The 17,975-nt window shown below is 45.5% G+C and overlaps 1 long non-coding RNA gene across 1 annotated transcript; it reads left to right on the forward strand.

The window, feature by feature from the left end:
• The first annotated feature begins 1,838 nt into the window (after positions 1 to 1,838).
• On the forward strand, positions 1,839 to 8,731 carry LOC118660322. The gene is made up of 3 exons (XR_004968870.1): positions 1,839 to 1,936; positions 2,765 to 2,903; positions 8,537 to 8,731. It is a non-coding gene; the product is annotated as an uncharacterized LOC118660322 (long non-coding RNA).
• The last annotated feature ends 9,244 nt before the right edge of the window (positions 8,732 to 17,975 follow it).

Here is a 17,975-nt window from a genome sequence, read left to right on the forward strand (position 1 = left end):
AGGAGTGGGGGGTGGGGGGGGGAAGAGAGGAATGTTCACTTTTTAATTTATTCACATCTGTATTGTTTGGGTTTTTTCATAAACATGTATTTTATAAGACTTTGCATAAAAACATATAAAAATATCTGTAACAGAAACGAATCTCTGTGTGTCTGGCGCTTTGAAGCTCTACAAAGGAACATGCTGTCAATCGGCAAAGAACACACGTGGCAAGCACCGAAAAGTCTCCTTACAAAAGCAATAGAAACTGCCTCTCACTTGTAAACATTGGCTATTGCATGTCACAGATTATAGGAAGAGATGGAAGTGAAATCCAAAGCTACCGTGTGATGGAAATCCTTACATCTGTGTGAGCGGGCTGATAGCAACAGTGGAAGAGAGATGTATGCAGTTTAAAAAAATGCTGAACGGCCCGGCAGGTGTGGTTCAGTGGTTGAGCATCCACCTATGAACCAGGAGGTCATGGTTCAATTCCCTGTCAGGGCACATGCTTGGGTTGCTGGCTCGATCCTCGGTGTGGAGTGTGCAGGAGGCAGCCGATCAATGATTCTCTCTCATCACAGATGTTTCTATCTTTCTCTCCCTCTCTCTTCCTCTCTGAAATCAATAAAAATATACTTTTTTAGAAAAATGCTGAATGTATGCAAATATTTTCATCATAATGTGGGAAAGATATGCTGCTGCCCCATTATGATACTTAGCATCTTAGATACTGATTGTCATCCTTACACTTTCCTTATAAAGAGTCCCATCTCGACTGAGAGGGAATAATTTCCAGGGAAATGAATCCATTGACTAATTAACATATTTGTATTGAGAACCTAATGTGTGCACTGGTCTACATACAGGGTAGGGGAGAGGAGACACAGAGTGAATAAGAGCCAATAGTTGCCTCAAGATGCTTATAAACTAATGGGGGAGCGAAGGTGGGACAGACTCCAGGATGTAATGTGGGCCGTAGTGAGCACACGTACAGCTAAACTAAAGCAGGACGCCTGAGTAGCGTGGTTGGGTGGTCCCTCCAAAGGGAGGTGTTTTGTTTCCCATTGTGTTTTGTTTTAGAATAAAAAAAAACACACACAGGAAAATCATTTAAGCAAAGAGGAGAGAGTCAGTGTGGAGAGGAGACTAATCAGGTAAAGCTGGTAGAGGCCTGGAGAGAACCCAAAGGGAGAAATTGATCATGAGAAGGAGGGATATCATCCTAAATATGTAACAAAGGAAGAGGCCCTGAGTGGAGAGGCAGAGACACTGAGATGAAGGGAAAGGAACCCAAAGCGTCCACTTGTAACAGCTTTGGCTTTCTCGGTCTAGAGAGAAGCTATATCACTGACAGAGAGCCAAAGGGTAGCAGCAGGGCTGGGAGCCGTGGGGAGATTTGGCATCGCCACCGTGAAGACTATAAGTCAGCCAGGAATGATGAGAAGGATTTTGCAGCATCTTTGAGGTCATTGCTGAGTAGCATGAATTTTTAATGAAACTAATAAACGTTTTCATTACTTTCTCCTGCAATGTTGCAGGTAGGCACAGGGGCATGGAAATTCAGCTTGGCTGGAGTGCATGTTTTGTAGAAATCAATGATTCTTATATTGAAGGCTGCATATGAAAATTCATTGGAGAATAATTGCAAATAATCGCATCGTTTCAGATTTCACTTGGTTGATTTCTTTCTTTACCCTTAATATTTAGTCACAGCATTCAGATAACTATATTTTCATCAAGAACTAGGGACAGTATCCTGTGCTTCCAATGTTAACCAAGAAAGTAATGCTATTAGAATTTCTAAAGTTTCTAGCTCACAGTTGCTTCTCATATATTATGTATTTTCAGGTTGGAAAAACAAATAGCATCCTTTTTGGAAGACCAGGATCCAGAGAGTAGACTAGAGGTTGGCGCCGACATGCGTAAAATTCATCACTGTTTTCGTCATTTAAAGGTAGGGTTAAGCCTTTCCCCTGGTAGACGCCTTCATCTGCTATGTTCAAACTACAATGCAGCTTTCCTACTAACCAGCTCTGAAAAGGTCGGGACCCATCCACACAGCCAGATGGAATGACCTTCAAACCAAGGCTGTGGTTGTCATTGAATTCCTGCAGAGCTTGTCTCTTACTTGCTAGTGAATAAGCATAGACTTCTAATTCTTTTGCCAGGAATCTCTACCTTCTACACAGAATAGTTCCATGTTCAAAAACCATTTATTTTCAAGCGATATCTAGAGAACTGTACCTTTAATGTTTTCCAGCAGTTTGGATTTATCCATATAAATCCTCAGTTTTTCTCTGCCTTAGGTTTACCTCTGATGATGGTACAAGGGAGTACCATTACCCTTTACTTCCACCTGACTTATAATTTGACATACTTTGTGAAATGACACATCTTTGTTGTAAGTCTGTTGTGAAGCATAGAAAAGGCAAGAAAAGTAAGTCATGGAGAAGACAGATATGTAAGGAATAATCGCAGTACATGGAAAGTGTCATTTTGAAAAGTGGTTTGGGGTTATGGAGAAAGGGAAGGAAGTTCAAGAGGAGATCATGTTGGAGCAGGAATTTCCCAGCTTAGGGAAGAAGAGGTCAGATAGCAGAGGGGAAAGAGGAGGCAGGATGGAGAGAGGGAAGACACGGCAAGCAAAGGCAACTGCATGGCACAGACAGGAGGCAGGAAGGGATGTGCACGCTGGTATGTGTAAGTCATTAGGAAAAGTGGCATCTCAAAGAAACACACTTGGAATAGAGATATGGACACTAGCTCTTACCTCATCTTCCAGAAACTACTGATGGACAAGAAGGGTGATGGAACAAGCACAATGTCCTCTGAAATCAAAGACCAGGACTGTCAGGAGCCACTGAAAGAGGAGGAATATAAAAAACTACGAGATATTCTACAGCAGAGAGATAATGAAATCAGTATCCTTTCTGAAGTGGTAAGAAACGCTCCCACTATGGGCCTGAGCAGGGAGAGGGGCACAGACTTCCCCTGGACACAGCACCTGGTGCCCCACCCACCTGCTTCCAATACATGTTACTGTTTTCCGTTTTGAAGTAAGATGTCTTTTTTAATTGTTTTTTTCTTTTTGGTTCTCTGATTGAGTGACATTTTCAACTCTGTCTTCTAATTCACTGATTTGATTCTCAGCTTCCCCTAATCTGCTGTGTATTCCTTCCAATGTGTTCTTTATTTGTATTATTCATTCTTTATCTCAGACTGTTCTTTTTTCATAGTTCCTATATCTTTTTTCATGCTGTTGAGCATTTTTACCATCATTATTCTGAACTCTGATTCAGATAAATTTCTTATCTCTGCTTCATTTATCTCTTCTTCTAGAGAATTCTCTAGTTCTTTCATTTGGGGGTTATTTCTTTGTCTCCTCATTTTGGTTGTCTTTCTGGGTTTGTGACTGTGTATTAGGTAAATCCTCTCCACCTCTCAATCTATAGTGCAGGACAGTGTTAAAGGCTATTTCTGACTGATTGGATCAGGCATAGACTCAAAGCCTCCAGAGATCACCTCTGCCTATAGACTAGTAGGATTTTGACTTGAATTGCCCCTCCCCCCATCCTCAGGTGTGGCTAGAGTTTTTTCAACAGGGTGAGGCAATTGCTTCTGCCTGGAGGCTAATGGTTATTTTTAGTTTCTTAAGTGGCCTCAGGGCAAGGTGTTTTCCAATAGGGTGTGTCAACTGTCTTCCCCCAGGCAAGGCAAATGTCTGCGTGAGGGAATGGCTCAGCCCAGGAAACGTGGGGTGTCTGCCTTCTGAGCTCTATCCCCTGAGTCCCCAGTCCTGGCTTCTGCTCTCACAGCTCCAGTCCACTTCACCCTCCCTCTGCCAGAGCACAAGGTGTGTGGCTCCACAGGCAATTCAGTGCATTGGCCCTCTAAGAGGGTGCCTGAATTTCCAGCCATCTCACCCTGGCAGACAGCAGCCTGCTGCTTTTCACAGCTAGATGTTATGTGGGTACCCTTTTCAGTTTTGTGCTCTCTGCTGGGGAGCCCAGCTTCAGGATTAGATCCCAGCTTTCTCAGTAGCACCCCTCCCCCCCACCACAGCTCAGCTCTCTCTCCAGGACTTCAGTTGTGGTCTGTGGGCACAAGGACAGCCCTTTCGCGCTTCTGCCCCTCCTACCAGTCTCTATGCCGTCTCCACTTTTGGTCCTCAGACATCAGAGTTCCCTCCTGCCGAGTTTTCTGTTGATTATTCAGGATGTTTTTCTGTATTTTAATTGTAATACCAGTTTGTTCCTGGGAGCATGTCCATGCAGCATCCACTTACTCTGCTGCCATTTTTAATCTCTCTAAGATGTCTTTTTAAAAATATATATACATTTTTTTATTGATTTCAGAGAAGAAGGAAGAGGGAGAGAGAGACAGGCTGCCTCCTTCATGCCCCCCCCCACCCCCACCCCCCCGCACCCGGGCCTGTGCCCTGATCGAGAATTGAGAATTGAGCCTTGATCTTCTGGTTCATAGGTTGATGCTCAACCACTGAGCCACCCCAGCCCTTCAGCAAACAAAATAGAGCAACAACTGAAAAATCTTTACTTTGTTTTTAGCCAGATGTAATAGTTACTATAATGTTTCGGTTATATAAATATAAATATATACATATATATATAGAGAGAGAGAGAGAGAGAAAGAGAGACTAAAAATTTCAGTTTATTGAAATGTGTGGGTTTTTGTACATAGTCTTTTCACATTAAAATTTAAAAATATTTTTGACTGCTCTGCAGTGCCCTTCCTGCTTCAGTCCTGAGCCAGTAAGCTAACTGGTTATCTTTAGCTAGCTGACCGGACACCGGGCTGACCACAGCCTCACCATGGCCCAGAATTTGTGGCTTGTGTGTGGGTGAAACTGAAATGATGGCTGAAACATGACAAATGGAATTTAGCTTATGAAGAGCAGAGATTGATTTAAATGTAACTTTTCATTTAAATGCCAGATCTACTGCTTTGTGTTCCACATACAGATGTTCCCAAATTTGGAAGCGAGTGTCTGTGAGTGTTCAAGACAGGACTCCCCGGGCCCCGGGAGGCGGTGTGTTTAGGGTGCTGACCGTGGTGGATGCTGGGAGTGGCCTCGGGGGACAGCGAGGTGGTTACTGCAATAGCCCCTGTTGTTGGAGGGAGACCTCAGGTCTCCCCATGTCCTCAGTATTGTTTTCTATTTTATCTTTCAAGCCTCTCATGAAAGATTTGACATTTTTGTTACATTTTCAGACTTTAAACATACACAAGACATTATTTTGGTCAGTTCTTTATGAATAAGTATTTTGGTTCATGTTTGAAAAATTACTAAAAGGCATTTTAGCTTCAGCTATCGTGCAAAATGCATAAAAATAACCTACACATGAAGGGAGTCCAGTCACAAAGAGGTAAAAGGAAAGAAAGCACATGCGCCACCAATAGGAGGGAGGCAGGCTGCCTGATTAGCTTCAGCCTCTCGTTTTGGTTGAGAATTAGCAGACCCTGTATGTCTGACTCCAGTGAGCGCTAGCTGCTTCATGGCCAGCCAGCAGCGAGGCTCCCTGTGAGGGACACCCCCACACAGGCCCTGTGGGCCACAGGCCGTGTCACCCTGCATTCCTTTCCCCTCCCTCCCTCTCCCCCAGACGTCCCAGCCTGGACCTCGGCGCTGGCCCAGCCCCAGCTGAGCTCCGCTGCTTTTCCTGGCCTTGGTCCTGATTGAGGATCTTCTCCCCTAACTACTCCTGCCAGCTTCCTAATCCCCTTCTGGGCTGCTGACTGTCTGTGCATCCAGGCGAGATGAAACAAGGTGTGACAGGGAGGGAGCAGTCCAGGCCGGAGTATATCCGTTTATTTTAAGAAGAGAGTGAGAGAGAGCCACACGGCATCTCCCTTCTCCACTGCGGTCCATGGGGCCACATAGACTCCTTCCTGACTGCCAGTCACGTGAGCAGGGTCCCCTCCCTCTGAGACTTATTCAAAATGATGCTGGGTAAGAGGCCTGGGGATGGGAACACTGAGCTTAAAGCTCGCACCCGGACTCACTCCTAGCTCTCCAGGCACTGGCTCCACTCCGTTCCGGGAGGAGCGGCCTGCCTGCCAGCCCACGTGCAGAGCAGAGCCTTGAGAGGCTCCCTGGGCGTGGCAGGGCGCTGGGCAGTGGGACAGACGGACACGTGTCTCAGACAGCGGGGAGCTCAGAAGAAGGGCAAGAGCGGGTAGATCCACACCTCACAGCGTCGACACTTAGCAAGGGCCCTCGCCGGGAAAGCCTCCTGAGACCTCATCGTTTCTCACAGTTGGGTTGGGGGATATTTTCATATATTTTCCTGTAGAACCAAGAGGGCCAAGACTGTGACAGGAATAAGAGAGACATGACTTAACAGGGAAAAGTGCTAACACTCGAGGTCAACAAGAGACAGCAATGCGACCAAAACGAGTGGACGGCGTTGAATGTTTGTCTTGGAAAGAGAGTGAAAATGATGTCATTCTCGTGTCGTGTTCAGTTTGAACACCCCTTCTAACGCCCCTTCAGAAAACATAACGGGGGGGGGTCCCCTGGTCCCTGCACAGCGCTGGGCATGAAGGAAGGCCCACGTTAAACAGAGCGGGAAGGGGAAGACGACAGGAAAGATGAGAAGACGGTAGGTAGCTTTGTGTTGTGAGCTTTATCAAGTAGGAACCAAAACACGTGGTCGCAGTCTTCCAGGGCCTCCCATCAAACTCGGAATTCTGCTCAGACTGCGTTCTCCAGGCCATGAGGCCTTGCGTGATCGTGTCCCCCCACCCCCTGACTTCACTTCTCGTACCCCTGCCCCCTGGGTCAGGCCGCAGCCACAGTGACCTTGTTGCTGTTCTAACACAGGGTGTTGCAGCTTCGCACCGCTGCCGTCTGAGCTGCGCAGTGCTGTGCCCGGGGCCTCTCCTATGCTTCTCGGGAGGGTTCACAGCACCGCTGGCCCCTCCTCCCTGGAGTTCAGCACCAACACCTACCCCCACTCCAGTGTGACACCAAAAATGGCCCCTGGGGGCGAAGTGGCCCCTGCTGGGGAACCTCTGCCAAGCCATTTCTCCTCATGGTTTTCGCCCCGGCCATTCCCTCTGCGGAGGTCCCCCTCCTGTGCCTGATTCTGTTTGCCATTCAGATCTCAGCATAAAAACGTCACTCTCAGAAAGGGTAGCGCCCAGTGCAGAGCAGCCACTCAGTTGATCTTGGCCTTTTTAAATAAGCACTTTTACTCTCTCACATGTGTGAGCGTGTGTGTCTATACATGTGTGTGTCTATGCATGCATGCGTGTGTGTGACCCGCCTTCCCCACTACCACGTCTGCCGTGGTATCATATATTCCCGTCCCTGGAACACAGCCTGACACACAGCACAAGCTCCCGTGAGCATCGCTGGGCGGGGAAAAGAAAGCAGGTTGGCACTGCAGTGCGTGAAGCCGGCGGGTGTCTGCTGCTGTTGATAACACACCGAGGAGTGGAAGACCCGGGCGGAGCCCTGTTCCTCTCTGTCAGGCCAATGTCAGACTCACAGAGGTGTGAGCACCTTTGCCTGGTGCAAGTTTTTTTAAGGCAAAGAATAGGAGCCGCATTGGGATTGTAAGAGAAAAACTGATTATCCTTCCAGAAATGGGAAAGTTGGAGTCAAAGCAGAGAAGATGGAGGGCAAATGATGTCCATGTTACTTGCCCAAGAGGAAGTGTAACCGGACGCTTCCTCTCCTTTCTGAGAGTCAGTCTTCTCTCCTGCACTGTCCTCGCGTTCTCTCAAACTCTTGCATGAATGAAGCCGCCTCCAGGGCCGGCGAAGGTCTTGAATTGGTCTTCCTGCACGTGCAGTCAGGGCTCTGCCATTCTCAAGAGGGACTATCGCTTCTCCTTAGAATGATGGCAAGAACCCCCTAGGGTTCTGGGCGTGCTGAGCACAATGGAACAGTGAGGTGGGGTAGAATGCAATGATTTTCTCTCTTACCATCATTTCCCATAATATATGTAAATATCAATACCCTTAAAAATGACTATTTATACTAATAAGTTACCTCTTTCTAGTTCAATTTCAGACCCAAAATTATGTATTTTAAACAAAGTGACTTTAAAGCCCACGTAAGGTATTTTAACGAAGCCTGGAGGTGCTCTGGGCACCAGGATTGATCTGGCTGCTCCCCAGCGGGGCGGGCTCTGGGTTTTCTCTCTCGGCGCTGCTGAGCAGCCTCCTGGGTTAACTCTAATTTGCTCACTGACATGTTCATAGAGCCATGGCCTACTGCCTGTCAGTGTTCACTTTATCTTTATAAACCTTTCATAACAATGGTAAGGCTGCACCGGTTCACATGCAGAGCGTGCTCCTGAGCTCTGGGCTGGCTATCTGCCTACGATGGCACCACAGTGGAAGACCAGTGCCCTCCCAGCGCCCATGGCGCCACCCGTGACTCCAGGAGATTGAAGCCTTCCTCTAGTCAGTCTTCACCGAGTGGGAAATAGTGAATATTATTGGGAATATTAATCTCATTGGAAACATTCACGTTCCGATCATTGTAATCTAGCATGAGCTGTGAAATCCTTAAGTCACGCCTCAGATATTCTGGTCAACATGTTAAAGAAGGAAAAGAAGAAAGCTCAAGATGCCCTCCACGCATCTGGTGCGGATAGAAATGAATCTAGACGCGCACAGAACTCGCCCCTCCCCGCAGGGAACCCGGAAGGCCCAAGGACATTACTGCCCTCAGCTCCCACACAGGCCCAAGATGCCACCACTTTTGGGCTCAGATCCAGTTTGCTCCAGAGAAAAACAGGTCGGTGATGTTTATTTATAAATATAGATTATAGAACCTGATATAGAATATCATAAATTGCACATCAATATAACAAGTAGAAATAGTGTAAGCAATTATCACTTTATCATTACCCTCATCATTGTAATTCTTACTTTTATTATTACTAATATTTGTTGTGGCTGATAACCTTTCTCTTGAACACTTGGAAGAATCTGAAGTATGGAATGTACTAGAACAAAGGTTTAAACGCTTCCCTTTCGACAACATCAGTTGACATTTTCTGTGTAAACATTTTCTGTGTAAATGTTTGTTGGGATGGTGCCCTGACATGCAAGGTTTCCTAAAGGATTTGGCTTAGGAATAATTCGAGCCTGGTCTCACCCAGAAAGAGATTGCTTCGTTTATAAAGACAAAATTGAGAAGCCTGGGTATATAGATTGTGACATTATATCCCTTTGTCGCCTTTTGAATTAAATTTATTGGAGTATCATTGGTTCATAACATACATAGTTTTCAGGGATGCAAGGTTATAATTTGACATCTGTGTACTCTACCATGTGCTCCCACCTGAAGTCTAGGTTCCGGCCGTTACCATATATTTGAACCCTTTTACCTTTTAATTCCAAATCTTCTTGCTTTGAATATTTTTTTTAGTAAAAGTGTAGGTAGGATAAATTCAAAGTCATAGAACACCAAAAATGCTGTTTTAGCATTTATTGTAGTGGCTGTGGAGAGGGAGGGGCGTTACTCCTGTGACTGCTCCAGCTGGCACACCTGTACTCTATGATGGGTAACAGTGGGCTGGAAAAGTAAGCAGCCCTCTGGGTGGGTGAATTTATCCATTCATTCATCTCCTAGAGGCCCAATACACAATAGGGGCCATTGGGGGCAGGCCGGCTGAGCAAGGGGCCATGGGCGGTTGGCCAGCTGGCCCCACCCCTGATTGGGGTCAGGGTGCCCGCTCGGGGTGGGGCCAGCCAGGGTGAGGGGCCCTGGGCATTCCGGTTGTTCTGATTTTCGTTCAATTTGCATATCACCCTTTTGTTATATAGGATTTGTTTATTCCTTTATTCCTTCAACACCTATTTATTGAGTACACACTTTGTTCTAGGTACTGTGATAATTATTATTATTATAACTAAAGCATACATAGCCCTTGTATGTATCAGGGGCTATTCAAAGTTCTCTACCTGAATTAACTTGCTTAACCCTTACCTAAGTTCTTGTTTTACCCCATATTACAAATGAGGGTGCACATGGGCAAACACCGTCTCTGACCTCAGAGTGCCTTGAACAATGAGCTACAAAGCACTCCTCTCTGTTACTGAGGGAGCACACACCAGGACCCGGGCTCCAGTTAACCCCAGAAAGATCCTAAAGGGACATGGGGGAGGGGGGGGAGTGTGGGGAAGGAATGTTGCAAGCAGAACAATCACTTGGGTAGTTTTCAGGGCCTTTGTGGGAGAAAGGAGCGTTTTAGGAAGCGAGAGGCCAGGATGGTTGGCATTGCAGAGTGAGAGATTGGGAAGAACTGTTTGGCAGAGGACACAAAGTTTGCACATGCAATGAAAAGGCCGTTATCCTAGTCCAGTGTGAAGAATGGGATGAAGAGAGAGGTGGGGGATCAGAAGCCTTTAGGAAGTGGAGTAAAAGGGCCTGGTGCCTTTATAAAGGATACTAGAGGCCTGATGCATGAAGATTCATGCAAGAGTGGGCTTTCCTTCCCCTGGCTGCCGGCACCACCTTTGCTCCAGCTGGAGCCACCTTTCTGCCTTCCCATGCTGCCCAGAACATCCACCCCACCCCTCACCACTCAGCGCCTGCATATGCAAATTAACCCACCATCTTTGTTGGGTTAATTTTCATACTCACTCCTGATTGGCTGGTGGTCATTATGAAGGTATGATCAATATGCATCTTTCTTCTTTATTAGTGTAGATGTGTGTGTCTGGGAGTGGGTAGGGTGATATTGGCCCCCTGGTGTTTAGGGGGCTGGGGAGGCTCTCCATGGAGAGGGAGAAGTGGGCCTCTCAGCACTGCAGCGAGAGGCACTGTTGCACAGGAACATAATCTTGGCGTGTCTGCCAACATGAAAGGTCCCAATGAGTTCCCACATAAGAACCCCAGGCTCATGAGGGAAGGAACTCTGTCTACTGGCCTTTTCCAAAGATGCACAGCATGTGCCGTGCAGACATGGCCTCGGATGTCGCTGCCCAACCCCTTGCCGTGTGCAGCAGGCCCTCTCTATTTCTGTTTTCTCTTGGCCACACCATCTCTCTTCTCATAATTCTCCCCCACAGCAGCTCATAATCTCTCTCCTAACTCATAATTACAGTCAACTCTCAGTCGCTCTTTTCTTCTCTCGATACTGCCATCAGGAAAGACTATAGTTTTGTTTGGAGAATGAGTTAAGTTTACTTGAATAGAAAATCACTGAAAAAATAATGGAAATTGTTTGTAAAGTCCAAGTACAAATGAGGTAAAAGAGTTTTGGCACAAAGCCTTGCAGTTGAAAGGGTTTTTGAGTTGTTTTAACTGTCACTGGATACAGTCCTAGCAATAACTTTGAGGAGGAGCAGGCTCACAAATGGGTTGATAATGATCTAAGCCGTGGAGGAGGGATTGCTGGGGGATTGATTTTATTTTTTGGCAAAACTACAGGTGGGATGAAAATTGCTGTGGATGGGCCCATGCCGCAAGGCAACAGGTAATGGGATAGCTTGTGGCAATGTTTAAGGTCCTCGGAGCTGATTCGGCTTTTATTAGAGCGTTATTTTATACAAGCAGCTTGTGTACTCTCAACCAGATTCAAAAACGCATTAACACGCTGCTTGGAAAGTATTTCTGCCGTATGTAGGTGTTGTCCGTTTCCATTCACCACCCCCGGGGCTGTCTTTAATGTGGAAAGCAAGTACGTTTGGCCATCTTGTACTCTGAGACCTTGTGCAATTGTCTCCCCTTTTTGGTGACCCCCTTCTTCCACTTACCCCCACTTTATGCTGAAAATGACTCCTTTCAAGCTTCTCCTGTTGAAAGAACGTGAAACCGAATTCATGGTTCCCTGGAGAATCCTGGTCATTGCGCAGCCGCTGCGGCGGCGGAGGAGGGGCGAGGCGCTGGGCTTTTGTTGTTGTTTTGGAGGTTAAAGGTCTGTTTGGGTTTTATTGAAATAATAGGAGGGGTTGTTCAGCTTTCCAGTTTGAAAGAGCCATATTGTTCTCTTTAAAATAGCAGGAGTTTTATAGTTTGTTTGGGTGCGAGTTTTTTGTTTGGGTTGGGTTTTTTCTTTTTTAGCTCTTTGTTGTTTGGGGTTGGGTTTGTTTGGATTTTTTTTTTTTTTTTTTTTTTTTCTGTTTCAGTTCTCTGACTGTAAGCTCCAAATAGCCACCGGGAGCCCTCAGTATTCTGCAGCCCCTCCTCCACCCCGCCCTTCAACTCTTTAAGATGGTAGCAGAGCCCACTCATCAAGGTGATGTCACTGGCATTTTACTAGTAAAAGGTGAATTGGAAGCCAAAGCCACAGCTCCAGGCGCCTTTCTCTTACTCCGGGGCATTTATTCACTCTCCAGGAGGACGTTCACAGGAGGCCCAAGGGCCCAGCTGCAGGGGGTGCCGAGGTGAACTGAGGAATGCTCTCTGGCTCTGCACCCTTACACTTAAGTAAAGGAGGCTGGCTCCATACAAAGAGCAGAAATTAAAGCAGCAAGTGCTATAAGCAGGGACTAGAAGTAGTGCTATGGGAATTCAGCGGAGAAGAGATCAATTTCAATAAGTAGATCGGGGAAAGCATTCCAGAGCCAGTGACATGGAAGTTAGGTTTCAAAAGATTGGCAGGATTGGGTATTCAAAGATGGAGGGAAGAAGGGTCTCAACAGTCTAGGTTTAAAGAATGTTATGAACAAAGGTTTGGGAACAGGACACAGAAAAATGTGTAGAGTTGGCAGGGATATTTGTTTAGCTGAGGCCTTGGAGATATACAGGAAGTCAGGAGAAATAAGGCTACAAAAATGAGGGGGACATTGTTAGAACGGTTGCTTCAGGGAACGGGAGTTGAGGAATGGATGGGAACCCCCTTTTAACTCTATGCTTCATATTCTTGTAATTGCCTGCATGTCTTCATTGGGTAAGTGGGGACACATTATGGAAACTCGTGATTGCCAGTCCAGGGAATTTTCTTCATTTGGTTGCAAGGAAACCACCAAAGCAGAACGGGCCTGGCGATGGCTGTGCTCTGGGAGGTGTTTCTGGAAGAAATCTTCAGGGTGCATTGGAGAGGAGTAACTGGCTCCTCGAGACTTGAGCAAATGGCTCAGGAAATACCATAATAGTCCAAGTCGGGAACGATGGAAACAGAAGAGGCGAGGAGCCCAGAGCAGTTCCAGTGGCATAAAGGGCGGCTCTGTTTCTCCTTCCTGGCTGTGGGTTCTCCTGGCGCTGAGGGTGCAGCTGCAGGCAGAGAGCAGGCGCGGGGCTCTCGGATGCTGTTTCGGACCTGGGGCCAGCTCCTTGGGTTTGCTTACTCTTGCTCAAAGGATTGCTCTCAAGACCAGAGCTACTGCTATCAAGGCTTAATATGCCCAACCCTCCACTGAGGTGAAGAGAAAAGCTCAAAGAGAACTTGGTGGAGACAAAACTCACCCATAAAACAACCGGATGAAAAGAAAGATGACAGTTTCTAAGATCCTTCTCAGCTTGCTTTGTGTTAGGCCGCAGGCGCAATTGTCGCCTCCTGCATTTCAAAGCTCTCATGACCCATGCCACCCTCTTTTTTGGAACTGACCACACTTCCATCTTTGCATTTTCCCATAAGCGCAGTTCAAGAGAGGGTCAGTAAACGGATCGCTGCCTCCTCTGCAGCTCTCTGGCCAGTCTCACTTCTGAAGAGCACAGTACTGACCAGTTAGCCAAGCTTCACTCCCAGTGCTACCTCTTTGCATCCCTCCTATGTGAAGTGTCTATAGATTAGATGAAATGAATAAATGATGAGAGAGAGAGAGAGAGAGAGAGAGAGAGAGAGAGAATGAGAGAGAATGAGAGAACAGACCTCTGCTTTTAAGTCCAAAATCAAGGCTCACACCCATTTCTAAATATTTGTTTTATCTGGTTCTCTTTGTGATTCCAATAAGGTCTTTAAACTTAAAAAGTGAACAAATGGAAATTGATGTGTTTTCTAAAAGACAGTGGCATTGCCTTAGCTGGAATTCAACTTCAGACATTTAGATTCAGCAGACACCCATGAGCACCCATGCGCCTTACCTACCTTGCTCTTTATCTATTTTTTTCTTTTTTTTGTTTAAAGAGAGAGGAAGAGGTGTTGAGGAGGAGAGAGAGAGAGAGAGAGAGAGAGAGAGAGAGAGAGAGAGAGAGAAGAGAGATGTGAGAGAGACACATCAATTGGTTGCCTCCCGCACATGCCCTGACTGGGGCCAGGGATTGAACCTGAAACCGAGGTGTGTATTCTTGACCTGGAATCAAACCTGCAACCCTTCAGGGCACAGACGGATGCTCTAACCACTGAGCCATGCCAGCTCTCTATCTATTTTGTAAGTCACCATCATGAGTACCTCAGGAATTTTTAACGTAGTGGGGAGATAGATAGATAAAGCTGTCTTTTGTGTAATGAATGCTCAAGAAAAGGGCCTGGATAGATGAAAGTTCCTGCAAAACCGTTGCCCACTCAGCCATCAATTCCAAACTCTTGGGGAAAACAGTAAGGGCAGAGAAGACAGATTCCAAATGTGAGAGGATTCAGAGTAGAGTATCAAAGAGACAAAAGGTAGCTTGGCAAAATGGACACCTATTCCCTATGGGCACTGAAATTGCGTGTTAAAATGCTTGCTTAGAGATATAGGGGAAAGCCATGAACCTGGAGCCCAAAGAAAGATCTGCTAGTGACAGTGAGGAAATGGAAGAGGAAGACATGGCCCGATAGAATGAACCTGAACGGGGACAAGGCTTCATGTATTGTGTTGTTTGCTTGTGTGTTTATTTCCGTCAGCATGAATGAGTTTTGTTCTAGAATCACAGAAGGAGGCAGAGAAGCTACATCCCCATTCCCCCACCTGTAACAGGAAGAATCGTCTTGTGGGATACGGCCATATTTCTTTCCTTGCCCTGAAGTTTAGAATGAAAGGCTACGTTTTTATTTAGTTACGTCCATAAAGTAGATTGGATATCGTCTGCACGGGCAAATTAATTCTGCAAATAGGAATGAGATCCCCAAACCTCCTTTCAAACATAGCTGGGAGAGGCACTCCACGCAGGTCTGGTCGAGCACCCTTACCAAACAGTTAGGGAAGACCAACTGCCCAAAGCCATCCACTCGCATGGCGCAGAACAGTGAATGAGGCTGGGAAGGGGATAGAGGGTCATGAATATGAACACTGGGTCAGAACGCAGGGAGCTTTATTTTATTAAACATTGCATTCACAATTAATTCTTCAGTTGGTTATTTTTAACTCAGGCTTCATTTTCCTCTGTAAAGGTAGGTAGGGCTCCCTAGGAAGCACAGCCTGAGCTAAATGTTTATGAGGAAGGGCCCGGGACCACACCTGTGGGGTGAGAGCAGCGGTTGGCAGAGGGAGAAGCTGAGCTGTGCTGCGGCTGAGAGAGCTCCGGGCTCTGGAGCCAAGCGGGCCTTTCAGAATCCTCCCCTTGTGGCCAGGGGACAGGGCCTCTCTCCCTTGTGACCATCAGTCGTTGGATGTGGGCCTCCCCTGGCAGGAGGCACGGCCCTCAATGAGGCAGTTTTTTCAGCTGAGAAAACCCCTAAATAGGGTTGACAACTGAGGACTTCCTGTTAATGTGCCCCAGCAGCTGGAGGAATGAGTGTTTCATTTTTTTCCCTTAAATTTTTTTTTTTAAATATATTTTATTGATTTTATACAGAGAGGAAGGGAGAGAGATAGAGAGTTAGAAACATCAATGGGAGAGAAACATCGATCAGCTGCCTCCTGCACATCTCCCACTGGGGATGTGCCCGCAACCCAGGTACATGCCCTTGACCGGAATCGAACCTGGGACCCTTCAGTCCGCAGGCCGACGCTCTATCCACTGAGCCAAACCGGTTTCGGCCCCTTAAATTTTATTTATCTCACCTCTTCCACCGACCTGTGGTCATCACCCGTCTGCTCTCTGTGTCCATTAGCTTGTGTTTTGTTTGTTAGAATCCACACATGAGAGAGATCATAGGCTATTTCTCTTTCTCTTTCTGACTTATTTCACTTAGCATAATGCCCTCAGGGTCCATCCATGTTGTTACAAATGGCAAGATTTCATTCTGCTTATGGCTGAGTAATATCCCATTGTGTCCGTGTGTCTGTGCTTGTATCACAATTTCTTTACCCATTTGTCCATCAGTGGGCACTCAGGTTATTTCCATGTCTCGGTTATTGTAAGGAATGCTGCAATGAACAGGGGACGCATATCTCTTTCTGAGTTAGTGTTCGTTTTCATTGGATAAAAACCTACAAGTGGAATTGCTGGATCACTAGGCAGTTCTAGTTTCCATTTTTTGAGGAACCTGCTTCTCCTGCTTTCCACGGTAGCTGCACCGTTACATTCCCACCAACAATGCACGGGGTTTCCTTTTTCTCGTCCTCACCAACACTTTTCATTTCTTCTCTTTTTAAATAATAGCCATTCAGATAGAGGTGAGGTGATATTGCATGGTGATTTTGATTTGCATTTCCCGGATGATGAATAATGTTGAGCATCTTTTCATGTATCTGTTGGCCATCTGTATATTTTCTTTGGAAAATGTCTATTCAAATCTGCTCATTTTTCAGTTGGATTATTTGCATTTTTGTCATTGAGTTGTACAAGTACTTTATGTATTTTGGATATTAGCACTTCAGATATATGATTTGAAAACATTTTCTCGCACTCAGTAGGCTGCCTTTTCACTTCATTGATGGTTTTCTTTACTTTTTAGTTTGATGTAGTCCCACTGGTTTATTTCTGCTTTTTTTGCTTTTGCTTTGGGTGTTAGAGTCAATAAATCATTGCCCAGACCTATGTCCTGGAGCTTACTGCTTACATTTTCTTCTAGGAGTTTTATTATTTCAGGTCTTATGTTCAAGTCTTTAATCCATTCTGAGTTAGGTTTTTTTGGATGGTATAAAGTAAAAGTTGAGTTTTATTTATTCTTATGTGGCTGCCCAGTTTTTCTAACTCCATTTATTGATATACTATCTTTCCCCCATTGTATATGCTTGGCCCCTTTGTTGTAAGTTAATTGACCACATATGCATGGATTTATTTGGGGGCTCTCAATTCTGTTCCACTGATCTATGTATCTATTTTTAATGCTGTGCAATAATGTTTGTAATATAGTTGGAAACCAGGGAATGAGATGCCTCCATATTTGTTCTTTTTTCTCAAGATTGCTTTGGCTACTTGAGGTTTTTTTTCTGGTTCCATAAAAACATTTCAGGATTATTCTATTAATTTAAAAAATGCATTGTAATATCTTTCCATTTATTTGTGTCTTCGTCAATTTCTTTTACTAATGTTTTATAGAAATATACAGATCTTTCACCTCCTGGGTTAAATTTATTCCTAGGTTTGTTTTTTTGTTTTATTGAAGTTCTTGATTCTTGAAGGGGTATCTGGATGGCACCTCACAGAATGTACCATACCTATTAAGTTTTCTACAACATCCGAAATATCAATGTAGTCCTAATTTAACTGATTATTTAGCTTTCTAGTCCATAATGTAACTCTATAGTAATATTAATATGACTCATAAAGCTGAATAAATATAGGAATTGTGTAATCACTAATTTTAGTATTGTTTTCATGACAAAGTATATTCTGCATTCCTACTTGGAATCCCAAAAACACATGCCCTGTGCCTCTAGCAGCAGAGACAGCAAAGAAACAGTAGGTAGGTCTCTCTCTCTCTCTCTCCCTCTCTCTCTCTCTCTATCTATCTATCTTTCTCTCTATCACACCACACACACACACACACAGATACATGTGCATACACGGGTATGTGCACATATACATACAGAGTCTTGTCCAGACTTGGGCAATAGCATTACTCTTTCACCTGTTATGGATTTCCCCTATAGAACATGCAAAGCTCCGTGCCATTCTAGACGAGGTGGAGAATGTGAGCATTCCATACCAGCGGCTCTGGGAAAACTGAAGGTCTATCCGTAGCTGCAAGAGCAGAGGCTACTGTTGATTCGTTTCATACGCAGTCACTGAGGTCGAGCTGGTTAGCAGGCACTGTGCT

This window comes from Myotis myotis, unplaced genomic scaffold, assembly GCF_014108235.1.
Source record: "Myotis myotis isolate mMyoMyo1 unplaced genomic scaffold, mMyoMyo1.p scaffold_m19_p_7, whole genome shotgun sequence".
Classification (NCBI taxonomy): Eukaryota; Metazoa; Chordata; class Mammalia; order Chiroptera; family Vespertilionidae; genus Myotis; species Myotis myotis.